The sequence below is a fragment of the Nicotiana tomentosiformis genome, chromosome 4, assembly GCF_000390325.3.
Source record: "Nicotiana tomentosiformis chromosome 4, ASM39032v3, whole genome shotgun sequence".
Lineage (NCBI taxonomy): Eukaryota > Viridiplantae > Streptophyta > Magnoliopsida > Solanales > Solanaceae > Nicotiana > Nicotiana tomentosiformis.
Window position 1 is genome coordinate 87,285,386 of NC_090815.1, and position 12,319 is coordinate 87,297,704.

The window sequence follows — 12,319 nt, forward strand, 5'->3', positions numbered from 1 at the left end:
ATGTACGAGTGATCGTTTGGTCTTATAGGCCAGTATGTCATATGTATAAGTTTATTCCCTCATATTTTACTCCGGTTCATTTACCTATGATGGAATGATACGAAAGATACGTTATGTTGGTACTCGGTTGAGTAAGGTACCAGGTGCCCGTCGCGGCCCATCGGTTTGGGTTGTGACAGACGGCTTTGGAACAACTCTTGGCACGTTCGAGGATGAATGTATGTTTAAGTGTGGGATAATGTAATGAGTCGACCAGTCATTTTGAGCAATTGCACTTTGCTCGATAGTTTGAGGGCATGAGTAGCTCCGTATGATGTATTATGACTTGTGTGAATCGTCAGTTTTAGTTTTCAGGTTATCCGGAAGTGATTTGGAAGAATGAATCTCATATTTGTAGCTTTAAGTTGGAAGAGTTGACCAAGTTTGAGTTTAGGTATTTGACCCCGGAACATAGTTTTGATGATTTCGTTAAGCCCGGATGGTGATTTTCGACTAAGGCGTATACCCGAATTTGCATTTGGATATTTCTAGAAGGTTTCGACGCTAATTGGTGGAAGTTAGAAATTTTGAAGGTTTGGAAAGTTCATAAGTTTGACCGAGAGTTGACTTTGAAGATATCAGATTTGGATTGTGGTTCCGGGAATTGGAATAGCTTTGTTATGTCATTTGGGAATTGGGTACAAAATTTGAGTCCATTCCGGGTTGATTTGATATGTTTCGGCGCGAGTTTCGGAAGTTAAAAGTTCAAAGTTCATTTAGGTTCGATTTAAGGTGTGATTCATCGTATCAATGTTGTTATGCGTGATTTGAAACCTTGAGTAGGTCCGTGTTATGTTATGGGACTTGTTGAAATGTTCGGACATGGTCCCGAGGGGTCAGGTAAGTTTCGGAGTAGAGTCGGAGCATTTTTCCTTCATGTTTGACTGCTGGTGTGTTCTGGGCTACTGGTGCTGATTTTCCTTCTATGAGATTGCGAGGGAAGAAACATGATCGTAATGTACAATGTTGGAGTTGGTGCACTTTCTTCTATGCGTTCTCCATTATAGGACTACGTTCGCGGTGGTCCAGCAACTAGTGTAACGCGGCCGCATTCTTGGGAAGGCTATCGCGTATCAGCGTGGGTGCTGGGTAGAGATGTCTTCACGTTCACGTGTATCAGGGCGCATTCGCATAGATTTATTCCAGTGGTATGCGCGTTCACATGGTTTGTCTAGCGAACGCGTTGCGTATTTTGAGCAGTGCCATTTTCTATTCTTTGCGATCGCATGTATTATTCCGCTATCGCGATGCATATGACTGTCCTGTAAATTATAAAGTACTCTATTTTGGGGGTTTCAACCATTTTATCATATTTGGAGCTATGGAGATCAGATTGAAGCCAATTTTGAAGAGATTTTCACCATATAGACTGGGGTAAGTATCCTCTACTCGGTTTGATTTTATTTCATTAATCTATCTTTATTTTTGGCATTTGGTTGATGATTTCAAAAGAGAAATTGGGGGTTTTTGCCTAAAGCTTCATAGAGTGAATTTTCGAGTTTTGAACATCGATATGGAGTCGGATTTGAGTGAAACTATTATGGTTAGACTCGTAATTGAATGGGTTGTCAGATTTTGTGAGTTTTGTTGGGTTCCGAGGTGCAGGCCCGGGTTTGACGTTTTGGTTGACTTTAGGCTTTTGATTTAAGATTCGACCTTTATCATTTGAAATTGTTTCCTTGGGCTTCATATGATGCATTTGAGTTACTTTTGGCTAGTTTCGAGTCGTCTAGAAGTTGGTACGCACGAGATGGCATTTTTGGAGCATCGTTTGGCTTGCTCGGTATTGGATTTGGCTTGTTCGATGTAAGTGACACTTCTAAACTTGATGCTGAGGGTATGAAACCCCGAATTACGTGTTATGTGATTGATGTCGAGGTAACGCGCATGCTAGGTGACAGGCATATGGGTGTGCACCATGTGAATTGTTATTTAGTCGATTCCATGGAATTGTGTAGCTATCTTATCTAAATATTTTTACTGAACTCTATGCGTTAGAGCACTCGAGCTGTGATTTATGCTAGAAATCATGTCTAAGTTATATGCTTATCCTGTTGGGGCCCACTGAGGTCATTTTTGTTGTTGAGCTATTTCTTTACATTGCAATTATGTACTCAGTCATACGCATTCCTTTGCATATCATATCTTAGTCTTTATTACCATTTATTGATACATCACATCATTATTTTGGGCTAATCTTTCATGACATTGTGAGCCTGAGAGACTGGGAAGATTGATGATTGAGTGAGACCGTGGGTCTTATTGTGAGGATATTAATACTTTAGCACGTGAGTTGTATGTGCAGCACGTGAGTTGTCTGTGCGGGTCCATATATTGATACTGTAGAATGTGAGTTGTCCGTGCATCACGTGAGGATCCAGATATTGATACTATGACACGTGAATTGTTCGTGCAGAACATGAGTTGTCCGTGCGGATCAGGCTTTATTGATTAATTCCAGGATTTTGCTTATTATAGTGCTTGGGCTGGATCGGCCCCTCCGAAGTCTGTACATCCACAGTGGGCACAGTTGCTAGCAGTTATTATGTCTGGGCTGGATCTTCCTTGTACAGTACTGAGTGACTGAGTGTGTCGAGTGATTGAGCGTGATGAGTGAAAAGTGTGAAACAATGAGATTGAGTACTCTGAGAGTGTGAGTACATGATTTCATCATTGAGATGCATTGCATTTGACATGCGTACTTGAGATACATGCATAGAGATGCAATTCCTTATGCTACCCGATTTTGGTGACATTCATGATTTCACATGTGTATTGACATGTAGGTATAGAGATGTATTTTTCCTCATGTCATCTGAGATTTAAATATTTTACCTGTTGTTGAAAGTCTTTAGGAAAAATCACAGTTTTTCTGATATACTCATATTTTGGAGATTTCGGTAAAAGATTTGGGTTTTACTGTTATACTTGAAAAACATGCCTATTTTTCCATAACTGTGAACGAGCTGAGCATCATATCTTTGAGTTGTTTGTTGTACTTCTTTTATTATATTGTTATGAGTTGTGGCTGGTTATTGGAGTTGAACCCTGGCCTTTGTCCCAGCTCATCACTACTTTCAACATAAGGTTAGGTTTGTTACTTATTGAGTACATGGGGTCGGTTGTACTTATACTACACTTCTGCACCTTGCGTGCAGATGTTGGATGCTGACGTTGTTGCGTACATTGGGAGCTTGATCGGAAGATGTACATGTGTTCCAGTTATTGTTATCACTAGTCCTTGGTAGCATTAGATAGGAGTTATGTTCATTTACCTTTCAAACAGATGTTATAATTATTTCAATTCAGTTTTGTAAGAAATCTAAATCTTAGACGCTTATGATTTGTACTACCAGTCCTCAGGAAATTCTTTGTATAATAGTTCAGTTGTATTATCATTTTTTCTCTTAATAAATACCATTTGAACTGGTTTATTGTTAGTTGGCTTACCTAACGGGCTGGGTTAGGTACCATCACAACTAGTTGGATTTTGGGTCGTGACAATATGATTATGTCTTGAGCTATGGTTATGGATTGATACAGCTTGTTCAGAGTTATACGGTGCATAGATGCAAGAATCGGGTCATATAATGAGTTTCGTATGTTGGGGATTTGGGTTTTAAGGTTTATGGACTAAGGTTGAAGTAAGAATCCCATGTTAGGTGGTGTCGTCGGGCTTATATGGATTTGGTGACGTGGGATCACTCATGGTTATATGTATGGCGGGGGTATATGCCGATTTGATGGATTTAGAACGACTCTTGGCACATTCGAGCACGAACGTATGTTTAATAGGGGGAGAATGTAACGACCCGACCGGTCATTTTGAGATTTAGCATTCCATTTAGTGGTTTGATACTTTGAGTACCTTCATATTATGTATTATGACTTGTGTGTATGGTTGGTTTCAGTTTTCGAGCGGTTCAATATTTTATTTGGAAGAATGATTCTCGTTTTAGAAGTTTTAAGTTGGAAGAGTTGGTTAATGTTTGACTTTTGGGTAAACGGACTCGGAATCGGGTTTTAATTATTTCAATAAGTTTGTATGATGATTTTGGACATGTCTACAAAGATTGGTTAAATTTCGATGAGTTTTGGATAAGTTTGGGTTGTATGGTGATTATTTTCGGTTTCGACATTGATTTGACCATATAGGTAATCATATTAAGCAAATGTCCTTTGATTCGTGTTTCAACTAAATCATTATATCTGTATCGTGAGTTTGGAACCATAGTAACTGAAATCATCAAGTTTCGACGTTGTATGAGGAATTTATGATCATTTTACTAACAATTGGGTTGCCAGATGTTTCAGATTAACTATGAAATTGCCACTGTATTCGTATTTAAAAATCTGCACTATTTTCAAATATTGAAACCAACATATCTCCTTCACTATAAGGTCAAATGGAGTGATTCAAAAGCCTAACATGATTGGAATTTCACGAGGAATCTATTGGAGGCATTAAAAGCGAGTTTGGGGATAATTTGCCACAAGAAACAAGGTAGAAGAGCTGGGCGTTTTTGGCTATTAATGTTGTTAGCGTTTTTCTCATCTTGAAAGTTTGGGATTGTGAGAATTCAAGGATGTTCTTCAAGTTTCTTCCATGGGGTAAGTGTTTTCTACTCGGTTTTGATTATATTATGTGATTCCATCTTCGTTTTTAGCATTTGATTGATGATTTCAAAAGAGATATTGGGTTTATTTTTTGTCTAAACTTTTGTAAAGTGAATTTTTGAGTTTTGAACACCGATTCAGTGTCGGAATTGAGTGAAATTAGTATGATTGGACTCACAATTGATTGAGTTGTCGAATTTTATGAGTTTTGTCGGGTTTCGAAGTGGGAGCTCTGGTTTGACTTTTTGGTTGACTTTGGGTAAATATGTAAAGATTCAACCTTTATCGAATGGGTTTGCTTCATATGGCATTATTTGATGATTTTGAGCTGCTTTTGGCTAGTTTCGAGCCGTTTGGAAGATGGTTTGAGCGGGATAGCGCTTCTAGTGTATCGATTGGGCTTGTTTGAGGTAAGTATCTTGCCTAACTTTGTGTGGAGGAAACTATCCCTTAGGATTTGGGTTGCTTCTGCCATTTGTATTATGTAAAGGCCGTGTACGTAAGGTGACGAGTGGGTACATAGGCTATATGTGGTATTTGACCTGTTTAGATTATCTAGAGTCTTTCCATACCTTTAATTGAATTATCATAACATGTTATATCTCTCATTGTTAATCTACTCTTACATGCTCTATTTGAGGTTGTTAGCACTTTCTCTACCTCTTACTTGTTATTTTTCTCTTATATGCTTTAGTTGAAGTTATTGTCTTGTTACCTCTTAATTGTTGAATCACTTTTAATTGAAGTTGTTATTTCGTGGAATATCATCTTGTTGAGTTATTGGTGTTGAAGTTGTAATAGCCGTTTTCACATTGAGGTGAAGTTGTTAATTGTTGAGATACCTTTCCTTGTTGAGCATTCTCATTCATTTTGTTATTATTGAAATTCTTGTACATATTGTGGTTGAGCCATGGGCTATTTGTTGTGGAAATATTGGCGTTGTAGACTTTGTGGCAAGTTGTGGCATATGGGCACTTATGGTGCGAGTTGTGATTATGTTGTGATATTGACATGCATGCGATGATATAAGGCTAGGGGTTGATACGCATGCGGTGAGATAAGGTGTGATTAGATTATCTAGAGTCTTTCCATGCCTTTAATTGAATTTTCATAACATGTTATATCTATCAATGTTAATCTACTCTTACATGCTCTATTTGACGTTGTTAGCACTTGCTCTACCTCTTACTTGTTATTTTGCTCTTACATGCTTTAGTTGAAGTTATTGTCTTTCTTATTTTTTTGTTACCTCTTAATTGTTGAATCACTTTTAATTGAAGTTGTTATTTCGTGGAATATCATCTTGTTGAGTTATTGGTGTTGAAGTTGTAATAGCCGTTATCACATTGGGGCGAAGTTGTTAATTTTTGAGATACCTTTCCTTGTTCAGCATTCTCATTCATTTTGTTATTATTGAATTCTTGTACACATTGTGGTTGAGTCATGGGCTATTTGTTGTGGAAATATTGGTGTCGTTGACTTTGTGGCAAGTTGTGCCTTATGGGCACTTGTGGTGCGAATTGTGATTGTTTTGTGATATAGATACACATGCGGTGGTATAAGGCTAGGGGTTGATACACATGCGGTGAGATAAGGTGGGCTTGAAAGGTGTGTTGCTAGTAGGGGAACTACTTGAAGCCACGCGGTGAGATAAGGTGGGCTAAAACGCGTATAGTTATTTTGGGAAAAAATGATTTTCAAAACTAAATGTAAGGCTCACGCGGTGATATAAGGAAAGATCGTGATTGAAATTGTGTAATGTGAATATGAGGCGGTACCTCGGTTGTGATTTTCATTATACATTCTATGTTGGAACAACTTGTTAATTTGAACGGTCATTATTCTTCCTTCAATCATTCATCCGCATTTTGATTGTGTTTGGTTATTCGTTGTTATCTTGGTGTTGGCGCGATTGTGGTTTCTTGTGTGAGTCATGCATTCTACGTGATTTGTTGCGTTGATTTAACATGCCAATTTGTGCCTCCGTTATAACTTGGTGAATTGATTGTCAATGTGAATTTAATTGCGTGGAGTCACTATATCATATTTTGTTGAGTTATTGGTAACATAATGGTTTAAATAAAAGAATTATTAATATGCTTTATTCTATGTGCCTCTTAAAATAAAACTCGTTATCTCACTCGGTGCCTTATGATTCTAAATGGTTATCGCACTTTCACTATAATTGAGTTCTCAAATTATACTCATCACCCTGTTAGATGTTTACCTTACTTAAAATTGTTATCATATGTTTCTTTAAGAAAATTCTATATTTGATTCATTAATTAAACTTATGTTTTTCTTTGTTTAAAAATAATCCTTTTACTCAATTTTATTTATTTCTAAACTAAACTCATCTTATACTATATTTTGTACAAATATGATATTATTTTACTTTACTTGATTTCTAAAATAAACTCATTATTTCATTTGACACCATACTTTAATCAAACCGTTTATTATTTAGAATTTTGTACAAAACGTTATAACCATTATACCTAAGGGTGTCTGTGAAGAAGAAAACACAAATTGTACATTGCGATCGCTAGATTTTGGCCGCGATCGTGATGAAGGAAATGTTGCTGGAACTTTTTCTAACCGCGATCATGTGGCTTATGACCATGATCGCGAAGAAGGAGGCCTGACAAGTGTATTAAACATCTAATTTCGGGATTTTGAGCTCATTTCTTCACTTTTATGTTTTTGGAGCACATGTGAGGCAATTTGGGGTGATTCTTGAAGATCATTTTTGCCATATATCATGAGGTAAGTTATTCCCACTTGTTGTAAGATAAATACGTGGATTATATATGGATTTAAATATGAAATTTTGTGGAAATTGGGGGATTTTGGAAGAAAACTTATGATTTTATATTTTTTTTGATTTTGACCAAGAAATTGGACATTGAATTAGGAATAAATTATATATTTGAGTTCGTGGTGTCATGAGTAATATTTATCTTCAAAACAATTTGGAATCCGGACACTTGGGCCCGAGGGTTGACTTTATTGACTTTTCGAGCGGAGTTGGAAATTATTATAATTTGTTAAGTTATGAGTATTGAAGTATATTTTGATTGGTTTGCATGTTGTTTGGATAGTTTCGGATCGATGGGCATCGATTTGAGTTGTTAAAGAGGTGTTGAATCCGGTTATCAGATTTCGGAGCGAGGTAAGTCTCTTGTCTAACCTTGTGAGGGAGAAACTACCCCTAGGTGATGTAATTGTTATGTGCTACTAGTTGTGGGTGCTACGTACGCACGATGTGACGAGAGTCCGTATGTAGCTAAAATATGTTTATGTCCAGATAGACTTAAGATCTTATCATATAATATTTGAATTATTTGAATTCAATTTTCTACCTTAATTAATTGAATTTATAATTGAAATTGAATTGGGAATATATCAGGCCGAGCTTTATCACTCTGAGTTGTTTGGAGAGAAAATTGATAAACAGTAAAATGTCATGTTTAATTTATGCTCATTTACATGTGTTGTAAGCACGTGACTCGTAACTCGGTAAGTTTCTTCAAATCCTGTGGATCGGGCCGAATACCTCGACAGTATATTGAGATGTATCTCTGGTTCGCGCCGGTCGACCTTCGGTAGTGTACACACCACTCTGGATAGGGTCGTACGACCTCTACATAATCGTGCGTAATATCACTAGGAGCCCAAATATTCTTGAGATGCCCCTTTTATTGAGACCTGACATTTGTATGGTATTCCTTATCCATTTGGGATTACATTTGATATTTATGATATGTTGAGATATCATATGACATTCGAGAGGTTTATATTGTCAAAAGAAAAGTTGGGAAATTATGTGAGTTACAGTTTATATCTCATGGTTACTGTTGTGTTTCATACCTGTTTTTAATCTATTATATTATTTTATTGGACCACTAGTAAGTATCGATGTCGACCCCTCGTCACTATTTCTCTAGGGTTAGGTTAGATACTTACTGGGTACGCGTTGATTTACGTACTTATGCTGCACTTCTGCACTAAATGTATAGGATCTGACAGGTTCATTTGGTAGCCATCTTGGTGCGTAGGCGTAACTGCTGAGTGGACTTTATGGTGAGCTGCTTCCTATGCTATGCACCACAGCCCACATAGTCTCCATCTTATTTATTTACTTTATCGTGTCTATCTTATATTTCACACATAGGTTGTATTATTATTGCACTCTTTAGTAGACGCCCATGCACTTGTGACACCTGGTTTTTGGGATGTTCTAGAATTTGTTTGTGGTTTTCCTTAGCATTTGCACACTTTTATTATCTATTCTATTTAAATTGTAAGTTTTCTTGATTTTTATGCCTTAATTTCTTTATCTAATAAAATTCACATCTTCGAAAATAATAAAATAAATAATTAAGTTGGTAGTTCACCGTTGGCTTGCCTAACGATGACGTTGGGCGCCATCACGACCTATAGTGGGAATTGGGTCGTGACACTGATTGTGTTGTTGAGAGTTACATCTGCACAGTGGGAAACTTCAAGGTATACTTACTTGACGTTCGCAGGCCTCGAAGTCACCATGTTACTTCATTATGCTACTGTTAAATTGTAATTTAAAATAATATTGTGTTTAGAAATTTTAGTGTGCTTTAGTAGTGCTTATGACTCCGTACTGCCGATTTTGAAAAAATATATAACTATTGGCCGCTTGCGGCTATGTATGTCATTTAATGGTTTATGATAAATGATTAAATAGTTCAATTCTATTATTAAATCAAGATGTGTTAGGCTTACCTAGTCATAAAGACTAGGTGCCATCACGACATATTAAGGTGCGAAATTGGGATCGTGACATACTCAAATCATAAAACTATACCCTTCTGAGACTCGGAATTGAGTTAGGCTGCTCAAGTTGCACTGTCCACTTTTACAGGTAAAGCCCATTTAAGCTAGCACATAATATAAATGGGTGGAACTACCGACTTGGTTTCTTAGATATTCTCGTTAATAACTCACCAAATCTTTGGCCCAACTTATATATTGTCACTTCAATTTAACAGTCAATAGGTTTTATCTCTAGGATAATGGTAAGAAAGAACGTAACTCCTAAGAGGAAGAAGCTTCACACTGCTTTATTTGACTTTTCTCTTTTTTAACATTGATATATCTTTCCAAAATAAGGGACCACACACTAGGAGAAACTTAGAAGAGGGCCAAATCAATAACAGAAGTAGTAAAAAGAAATTCTAGCCATACATCATCTCTTTTAAAATAATATAAATAGACTTCCACCTTAACATATTGGAAAAAGTAAACCAATCCATCAACTTTCTTCTAGAGAAAAGAAATGTCAAATGTCCAAATATTGGCTTTGGTCACTTTGGCTCTAATTATAGTCCAAACAAAAGCAGATAAAATTGAATGTGATGATTTGATACCGCAAATGAGTTCTTGTCATGGGTTTTTGCTAAGTCAAAGTGCAACACCAAGCCAAGAGTGTTGTGTTATACTGCAAGATTTGAGTAGAGATGTTGTTACGTCCCAACCAAATCGTCAAGCTATGTGCCAATGCTACAAAGCTGCTACGCTAACTTTCCCTATAGATATTCAGAAAGCTCAGAGACTTCCTCAGCTTTGCAACTTCACTAGCACTATGCCCATTGATCCCGATGTTGATTGTTCCAAGTAAGCTTCAATTCTCCCACCATTTTATAAGAGTATTACTTGTTTATCATGAATTATGTTGCTCAGATGTGTTAGATTCTTCCAGAGTAGTATTATCTTTTGGAGAATCCCACACGAGTGCATCAATATTTTTTGCTAATTCGCGCTACATAGTGCATGAGTCACATGTTAAATGAGTAGTGTGTCCAATGTTTGTTAAGTGTCCAATTATATGTTAAAACCCTTGATTCATTTCTAATATATTTTATTACTAGAGCGGGCAAACTAATTATTTATAGAGGGCAATTGGAAGTTAAATATGACAATTATTAAATCTTTAAAGGGAGCACCTCTCGAGTATATATGTTCTTTATTTGATGTATTTACTTATACACTTAAACAGTTTTTTCGTGTTGTCCTTTTATTTGTTTGACCCTTTTTGGTCATGATTCCAGGGTTTGAATGAAGTATAAAACCATCAAAAAGTAGAAGAAATACAATCCTATGGTGCAATAGCAATGATGCCTTCTGATAGGAAATGTCATTTCCCTCCGGCAATTTGCAATTCTATTTTTAAATAATAGCTATCTATTGAATAGCTAACTTTGTCTTCAGTAATGAAACTCTCTCCTTCTATGCATGCATATATTCTCCAATCAATTTACTCCTTTAAGTCGTTTGATTTACTTTATTTATTTATTATCTTTAATTCGTCTGATAATTACAAGAAATTGAACAAATTTGACGATGTCCCTCAAGCATTCCATAGTGGACAAACATGACAATGCACTTTAAAATTTATAAAAATCATGAACTTTGGTAGAGGTTAAAAATTTGGAAACACACTTATAATTCAGATACTTCAACGGATAAATTGTTGTGAATTAGTTTTTCCTTTTTTGCAATATATTCTCTGAACGAATTGTAAAAACCCAATATTAGGCGTGGCGATACACACATAGTGGCGATCAACACTATAATTGTCAATGCCCAGATCTGCACAAAAAATATGTAGAAGTGTAGTATAAGAATGGAATAACATGTACTCAGTAAGTATCAAGATTAACCTCGGTGAAGTAGTGACGATGTTCAGGTCATGGGATACCTATAATCAAATAAACCTAAATAGTTCATAATTATTCACAACAAGACTATGACAAGAATACAATATCGTCAATCATATCAAGAGATATAAACTTATCATGGATAACTCTATTTCTACTAATAAGTCAAAAACACATAACAAAGGCTTGAGGTAGCATAAAATTCAATATAGAAAGCATATAAAATGCATGATAAGGCATAAGCGATTCACTTGGATGGTCAAAGCTTCCACATTTATGCTCAAACTCACCATAATCGGATTCTATATCATAATCAACCAAACATCTGTCAATTTATCACAATCTACGTGTACGTCATCAAGAGAGAAACATGAGAGGACGACTCTAGAGGGATGAATCCAAATCTACACGTTGCACGATAGAGATCTTGTGCCATAACAGTAACACTATCACTATAACTGCACGGCAAAAATCTCGTGCCACAATAATAACAATATCACAATCACCGCACGACAGAAACTTCGTGCCATATCCAAAATCAAATCGCTCAACATGTCCAAATGTGTCGTAATCATAGCAATCCGAAATAACATTTTATCTTTAAAGAAGCATATGCTCATAAATAATCAATAAGGTACACATGGACATAATAAATAAAAGTGCGGATGTGTGCCCACGATGTGAAACATGGCTATGACTAAATCACGTATAATAACAATTTTACAAATAGCCCATCTTGTCCAAGTAATAGGTAGTAATCCTAAACATGGTTACTAACATGAAAGGATAAGCTCACATAGTTATAATTGATTAATAATATGAATCATAGAAGGCACAAAACCAAACAAGGCATAAAGAAAGCCTAAAGTCTAGTTCGACCACGAATTATATATAGCACCCATATATATACTCGTCACCTTGCATATATATTACATCTTACACATTACAACTAAGCAAACAAGGTCATA

General features: G+C 36.2%; 1 long non-coding RNA gene across 1 annotated transcript; it reads left to right on the forward strand.

Annotated features, from left to right (window-relative positions):
• The first annotated feature begins 9,926 nt into the window (after positions 1 to 9,926).
• LOC104089289 (uncharacterized) lies at positions 9,927 to 10,947 on the forward strand. The gene is made up of 2 exons (XR_011415802.1): positions 9,927 to 10,308; positions 10,743 to 10,947. It is a non-coding gene; the product is annotated as an uncharacterized lncRNA (long non-coding RNA).
• The last annotated feature ends 1,372 nt before the right edge of the window (positions 10,948 to 12,319 follow it).